An 8463-nucleotide genomic window follows, 5' to 3' on the forward strand; every position below is an offset into this window, starting at 1 on the left:
TCAGTCGGGTCCGACCTCTCCAACGTGTCGGGTTTCAGTCCGCTCTAAAAATTTTTATAGCACAAAAGTGCAAAGGGAGTAATGAAATTCTCACACTTATTGCTGCATTCCCAGGCGGGAGAGCAGGCGTGGGGTTGCTGAGAAGGGCAGGGGGCTCCCTAGGTGGTTTTCTCCAACTGACCATCCCTTGTGCGTCCCCCTCCCTCTCCCTTCCTCTCTCATTACCATGTAAAAAGCCACTAATGCAAAGAACAAACATTCCTCCAAACCTAGGCACAGGAAAAAAATAAACTTAGATTTGGAAAGTACCATTATTTTGTTTTAAAACCTTTGTGGAAAGTTTGATGGTCTTTACTTATGAACAATCCAAAAATGATTTTACTTTTTATTTCTCTTCTCTATTCCCTTCCCCCATAGAGTTGTTCAGTGATTATTGAATAACTCTGTCACAGGGATTACTGATGTTAATCAGGACCACACAGTGACATTAGACAGAAGTTTCTGTAGGAACTATCCTAAAGAATATAAATTAAAGATGGAGATTGTTCTGGACTGCTGACTGCAGTGTTGGTTACTTCGTGTTAAGAAAACAGCATTGCGCAAATCCCAGGAGCTCAGAGAATGATGACAGGAACGATCAAAGGAGGGCTGGAAATCTATTTATTAATGGTAGATAACAATTATACCTTAGAAGGAAGCCCGTAAGAGAAGATGTGATGCGGTATAAAAAATACTGATCAGCACAGATGAGCCAGATCAAGAGCTTCTGGCTCAAAGCACACAATCAATTAAATGCTCACAAATTCAAAGCAGATGAAAAGAAATTTTGTGTTGCCCAACCTGAAACTCAGACAAATGAATATCGCTAGAATCGACATCACAGCAATATTCAAGTATGGACATTTATGTATCACAAATGAGCAGAATCACTAATTACAAACTCTGGAAAGTGCATTACACATCAATCTTCTGGCTGTAAGCCCATCTCCAACACTGTAACCAGAGTAAGATTTAAAGAGAAGATAATTCCCAAAATCCATTACTTCATATGTCAGTGGTGGCCACAGTAGGACACAGAGCACTGGACCAGGTGAGCAAGGCAAGGCATTGCAGGTCTCTGATGCAGTATCTCGCAGACACTTTTACTGTGCAATCACATCTCCACATTTTATGAAACTCTTGCTGTCCAGCAACGATGTGCTAAAATTACACTGAAAAAAAACATTAATTGTGTTGGAAGACTGTGCTTGTAATTATGACCCACCTGATCTCATTGACCACAAAAATCATTCTGGTGGTAACTACGCGGTAGCATTGGAAACCAGCACGCATCGGGTTTTATTCAACTCAAGCCGTCTGAAGAACAGCCACATAAAAATGTTGTTAAAATAAACTTTCGTAGACAGAGACCTGGTGTAAACCAAGTGTAAACGTTGAGTGGATTTTTACTACAGACTCATAAACCTCTGGAAATAAAAGTTTGTAGTGGAAATCGAGAGAGACATCTATCATGGGAACACTGGGTGCTCCCATGGTTTGCAGGTACTGACTCCCCCCTGCAAATCTCACCTACTTTTCCAAAGCTGTGCCTATAAATGACACTCCTGAAAGTTCACTGCTGCCTCCTCTATCACAAAATTATTTCAGTGCTGGCACCCTTCCAGTCTCAGGCCACAGCCAGCAAGGCAATTCCTTTCCTCCACTTCTTTTTCACATCCCTCAGGAAAACTTCACGGAAAAGACACAGCTTTTGTTGGTTGTAGTACATCAAGATCCCAAAATTGCTACTAATTGTAATGTTTTTAATTATTTCTAGCTTTTAATTTTTATAATGACTCTTCATGGTTCTGTTGACCAGAGGGAAATTTTAATCCAAAACGTGCCCAAGTGCTAAAATTGCCATTACACTTCAGGAAAAAAAAAAAAGGCTTTTAAGAAGTCATAAAGTTTACTTATTGAAAATCAGAAATGAATATTTATTGTCAGATTTCCATCGGAGATTGAAACCTTTTATTTAACACTGGCTGGAAGTGTAAATTATTCAAATGTTTACATTTGAGTGCTGCTGTACTCTAATGATTCCATTTTCTGCAGCGTATTAGTGGTAAGATAATGAAAAGCTTCATCAGAGTGTTAAACAAATGTCTAGCTACAACTTTTCATGGCAATGGAAGAGGCTCATTGGCACAGTCAATTAGGGCAGCCTCGCGCTCCTGCAGAAGTCAGTAGGGTGAAATGAGGCTCTCCAGCCATAGCCTCCAGCTCGGCCATGGTGCTGACCTACAGGGACAAAACAATAATATACTCATTGTCTGTTCTGTAGCATCAAGATGACCAGATGGTTGTTAAAAAGTAGGGTTTTTTCCACTATCCAGATGGAAGTGTATTTAAAATCTGCATAGGCTTCAGCTTGGCCAGCAAAGGGGTTATGCAGCTATGAAGGCAAGAGGCACGCTTTGAGTTTGATTGTTTGGAGGTTTTTTTAAGGAGATGAAGGAGTTGAATGGAGAAAGCAGTTAAGACTGGAAATTTTTAGCACTTTTTTTTTTTTCATTTCACTTAAGAAATAACAGAAAAGATATGTCTATCACTGTTCTTCTCTAGGAGACCTCTATCTCTACCTAGTTTGTTCTCAGTCTTTCATGAGAAAAGACAGGAGTTTTCACTCCTTGCAAAATGCCTACTCAGAAATACCCTTGCACCAGCCAGCAGGGCAGGATAAAAAGGCAGCAATAAACCTCAGGGAAGGCTGGAGGTCACCATGTCCCTTGTGCCAGCCCCAGGCACCACTGCCCATCCCATCCCCACGCCGGGACACAGGGAAGTACCCCAACCCCAACACAGCTCAGAGAGGAGGAGTTGGTCTGGGTTGGCACACGGGTAATATTTTCTGCCTTAACTGAGATTTTTCTGAACTTCAGCTGTTGCATTAGGTGGTTAATTTTTTCCCCTTTCCAGGGTTTTTGTGGGATATCCTGTTCATGCATCCAGAGCCTAATATACAGGTGACTGGAGTTTCTCGTATTTAAAGAAAAAACAAAAAAACACACGCACGCAAGGAGAAAAATGTTTTTTAAACTGTTAAGACAATTTTTTCTACCTCATAAAGAACCAAAAAGAGGCAAAAGCCCAATTTTCCCACCATTACAATCTCAATTCCAGCCCTCACCTGTGTCACTTCTGTTACGCACAGTCCAAAGCACTGCAGCTGCCCTTGTATTTTCTGCCAGTATAATTTTTTAAATACACAAATATTATACTCCAGGGCATGTTTTCCTGGGCCAACAATACATGCCTCACTTTTATTGTGAGGCACAAGCCCTTCAGTTTCATGTCTTTTGACCTCCCAAGAAATGTATTAATGACCCTATAAAGCTCTCTCTGGCACGTATTCATATTAATACAATATACTTCTTTGTTTTTATATTACATAGTAAAAGGGGGGAGGAGGGAACAGAAGGAAAAAAAGACAGTTGTTTCAATATCCTTCCACCACAAAACATGGTTCAGAGGGAGAAAAACCAACAGTGATCTGAAGAGGGATAGCTGACATTATTTAAGCTATATTTTAGCCTGGCTTATTTCTATTCCTACTTATTTCTCCGTTACCTTCAGTTATGACTCTATTCAAACCAGTAACAAAATCCAGCTGCTGCTTTCCACAGCCGCCCGCAGCGAGCCACGGATGCCTCCTGCCCACCGAAGGAGTGAGTTCCTTCTGCAGGCAGCATCCTGGGGCAGGCTCAGAGAAGGGACTGGGGGCGTATTTTTAAATAACAACTTCCCCCTCCCTCAGCCTTGCTCGTGCTCCCAGGTGCAGCATTCGACAAGTTGCTTTCAACCTGGAACTAGCAAATGGCAAAACATAGCTCTGAAGGCTTAGGGTGGAGAAAAGTAACAGATTTGAGCACAAGCCCTACCCTTGGGTCCCCTAATGAGTACACATTTTGTGTCTTAAAAAAATAAACAAATTACAAAAACAACAAAAATGCTGGGAAAATAACTTATGCTACCATTTCCTCCAAATATTTTTTGTTCTAAAACAATTAAAATGAATTTACTAGAGGCTTAGTTCAATACTTGAGCTACTCCTTGATCCTGGTGAGCACCCTGGGATCAAGTTTTGCCATAATTGGTTCATTTAACCCCCTGTACACATGTAAGCAAACAATGCTAGTGATAAACAGTTTGCTAAATGTTGGTGTAGTATCCACATTGCATAGTATAGTATATCTATGGATATTTTCTATTGCTCCAATTTTGCTTTTTGATATAGTAGCTGTATTAAAATCCCTATCAAAAACTCGTATCTAATATTGCCATGCCATTATCAGTCCCTCATTTGCACAGTAGACATAGATATATATCATCACCCCTTACAGACCGCAAAACAGGCTCAGCTAGGAAAATAGCATGCTATCATTTACATCTAACTGATATGGACAGAATATGTTTTAACTAACTTTTTAATTAAAGCAAATACTTGATAAAATCAAATATGAGACTCAAAATGAGTACACCAAAGGATGTCCCAGACTTCTGAAGGAGACTGCAGTGCTCCGAAACCACAAAACAACCAGAGTAATTATTTTTTACTATTTATGAGGCAAATCAAGTAAACCCTAATTTCAACTAGTGTCCTCGCTCTGCTATGTACATGGGAAAGGAGGGCAAATCTGGTCTTGTTCCTACTTAAGTCTGGGAATTTTTCCTCCTACTTTGAAGGAAAAAACATCACAGTTCATAAAGTGTGTCCTTTTTGTTAACGCAGAACTACTTTTTTCCTTCTAACACTTCCAAAAAACACTTCAAAAGTTAATAGAAACAAGTTAGCCAACAACTCTTTCAAAAGGAATTCTCCAAGCTGATCTCCAAATTTTGATAAAGTGGAGAAAGTGTCACCAAAAAAATAATAGAAAACACTCTACAAAACCCATGCACGTAACAGGGGTAGGGCATTTGCCAGTATTTTTAACTTCCCAGCAGCATCTTAGCTTTTGTCTATCTTTGATATTTAAGGCAGAATAGATGGAAATATTCATAATTAATAATGTCTAAATCAAAAGTTTATTCTTTTTATTAATTTTTAAATTTAGAAAAATATTAAAACCCATGAAGCTGAAGTTATTTGGCAAGCTCCCTGCAATGCACATAAATAAATCTCTTTCAGCAAGTCTCCAAGGGTTTTAGGCAAAACTTTGTGAATGCCAAGGAGGAAATCTAAAAACAATTTCTGGCTTGTTTGTTGAGCCAAAAAAGTGGACATCATGTCCAAAGTACAATTTGAAATATTTTTTTTTTTACTAAAGAATGAAGTGATGCATGTTTTCAGCTCAGGACTATCTAAGAAGCTTTCCAGTGAACCAGTGTCACAAAGATTTTAACTCTTAACACTAGCCTCACTTTAGGGCTTTTATTACTGTTCTTTGGAGGGAGCAGCAGACTGCAAGGCAGACTGGGTTTGTTTCTTTGTTTTTGGTGAGCAAAACATCTTGTCAGACCTACTCCAGCCATTTTTAATATGGGTTAATATGTGGAAAGGCATCGGTGGTCTAGCGCTGATTCACCAGTAGCCTGGTTCACGTTAACTTGTCCATAGAGGTTATTCAGCTCACTCCATCTGGATCCTACTGAAATCTTTAAATTGCCTTCTCTAACATGAACGAGTCAAATTTCAGGGCAAGCTGAGAAAGCAGTCAGAAAACAGCTCTGTGCTGAAGATCCCACAGCACATTTGTAAATGGGGGCACGTTTGGTAGCAATCATGAAAGGTTTTGGAAATAAAAATCTCTCCTTGCTCAGAACAAAGTCACCAGTGGGGAGTTTGGAGAAACTTCTGACGTGGCTGATCTGTTCTTCTTTTGCCTTGCACAAGTAAGACACCAAGGACTTGCACACAAGCCAGCATGTCCCCCGGATCCATTGGTGGCATGACCCTGCAGCCTGTGGAATACCTTTAATTCCCATTTACTCCTTAAGAAAATGGATGATGGACCTGACACATACAGATTCTGCTGTGGATAAGCACTCATGAGTCCCATGGCTTCAGGTGACATCACTTACACACTCCTACTTCGCATTAGGTCATGGCTTGTGTCCTACCACCAGCCTCTTACTTACCATATTTGTTATTACATAGCTCGATGACTTTTCTGTTTCTCCACTGATGTCTTCAACATGTGCTTAACACGTCTCAGAGACCCTTTACGATGCATGCACAAAGCTAAGTTTAGACAAGCTTCCTTATAAAAATTTTGCAGAAGTCTAAACTTTGCATGTAGGGTTGTAACGCACTTGTTCTAACAGAAAAAAACCTTCATGGGCTTTATATCAAATATGGCACCAAAGGCTGTTAGAATACCTATAGTAGAGAAAGTTCTGCAAGTTGCATTTTTTTTTAACACTGTGTTGATCGTCTTTTTTCGCAAAGATTTGTTCTGTTTTGTTTCAGTTGATGACAACTTTTAGTTACAAATAAACCAGAATTGAATGTCTTATCATGCTGTCATTTGAATTTCCACTCTCTGCTCCTGCTGGTGCCCTTCCCTTCAGCCCGTTTATCCCAAGCATCGGCACGCAGGGGAACGCGGTGGAAAGCAGCTGGGGCTGGCCCGAATGCAAGGCAGGGGGGATTGCCAGAGTTGGTGTCTAAGAATCATCTTCTACACAATTTTCACAGATACCTGATCCAAAAAGCATGCACTGAGTGAGCACAAAACCAGCAAATACTTTTAAGAATGCCTGTACTTGTGCTGCCATTTCCCCTGATGCAGAAGAACAGTGGTTTCCTGAACACAAATATAAAAACCTAATATATTTTACAGCCCACCACTCTTGCCATTCTCCTTGCACAATAAGCTATAGTTATGGGAGGGACATACTTGCAGGAATCACATGCAGACTTCAACTATCTGTGCATATTGGTTGTCCGCAGTATATACCCCTGCAATGAAATTTGCATCTTCAATCAAAACATCAGCAGAATTGCCAGATTCTTTGTTTAAATAAGGTTTGCTTCAGCTTTGAGATTTCTACCTATTGTTATCAACAATACAAATGAAGGTTTATATAAAGCAGATATATTAATTCATTTCTTTCCATGATTAAAAATATTGTACGGTTCACTGAAAATCTGAGAGTTGTGATTTTTAAATTCCTGTAGACATCGGCTTCTAGCACACTGTTCTTTTATGCATCGCATGACTTCCCGGTTGCCTTTTACTGAAAATGAATATAACAAAATCATACACACCAGCTAAAAATTCAACTTTAAATATTCCTTCGTTGTAGCTGGTTTTTCAAGTGAGTGATTCTCGGGGAAAAAATGTAGGTCTATTTTTGAAAAGGGCGCACATTTGTATTGCCCAGGTTGTACGGCATATTAAAAATCCTTGTAAATGTTTCTCTGCTGACAATGAAAAGTTAAAAACCTTTCCCAAGCTGGCTGTGTGTCAGCATCTAAACCAGGACCCTCTGAGCCTTGCTCTCAGCTTCCTACTACTGAAATTATCACAAACTTAAATCTCTCACCATCAGTGATCTTGGTTTGTTCAAATCAGTGGGATTGGTCAAGCTCATTTCTAACAGAAACCTTAAGGTAGGGTTCAGGAGATGCGTATGATCACACTGACACTAGCAGGCTACATCCCACATACATGAGAATTGTCTAATTAGAACAAGGACACACTAATTTTTTTTAGTCAATAGACAAAATTCATTCATTTATTCAAACTGCAATCAAAAGTCTATTTATTTGCTCAACTAAAAGACAGAACTGATTACCTTACATTGACCTACAAAACATTTTGGCTAAAATTCATCTCTTCTGCAGTCAGTAAAAACCTAACATTACCACCTTGCGTTCTTCTTGTCCCTTGGGCTTCCACTAATATTTGCTTGGCAAAAGACTTTTTTTTTTCCATAGCCACAAGTCCAAAATTCACTGTGATGCAAATAAAAAATTGCATCTTTCTGGTTCATTCAGCACCACCAGGAGAGATACATTTCTGCTACTAGAGAGCATGAGACTTTGAAGACATTTGTTACTGCAGAAAGTAAGATACTTCGCACTCATACGGACAAGCTCAGGTGTTAAAATGGTTGCTATTAAAGCCATCTTTGGCAGAAAGCAGACCGAGGATATCGCTGTGACCAAAATGTGTCTGCCACGGCGTCACTGAACAAAGTGAACTAATTACTGTCATTGGCACCAGTAGGAAACCTGGTTGACTGGGGATGATGTGCACTGAATAATATAAATTTACATACACTCTCAATTTACCATTATGCAAGGAAATACCTGAAAGCACAGGTACAGCGGTCACAGAAAGAAGAGGCTTATTTCAAAATGTTACAGGAGAGAGGAGCTGTACAGTAACTGAACTGGCTACAGTCCGTGCTGAAGACTTTTGGCCAGACTTAAATGCTGGTCTGGTTCAAGTAATTCCTTTCTACTTCAAAGCT

This window comes from Aptenodytes forsteri, unplaced genomic scaffold (assembly GCF_000699145.1).
Source record: "Aptenodytes forsteri isolate BGI_AS27 unplaced genomic scaffold, ASM69914v1 Scaffold15, whole genome shotgun sequence".
In the NCBI taxonomy this organism is placed as follows: Eukaryota; Metazoa; Chordata; class Aves; order Sphenisciformes; family Spheniscidae; genus Aptenodytes; species Aptenodytes forsteri.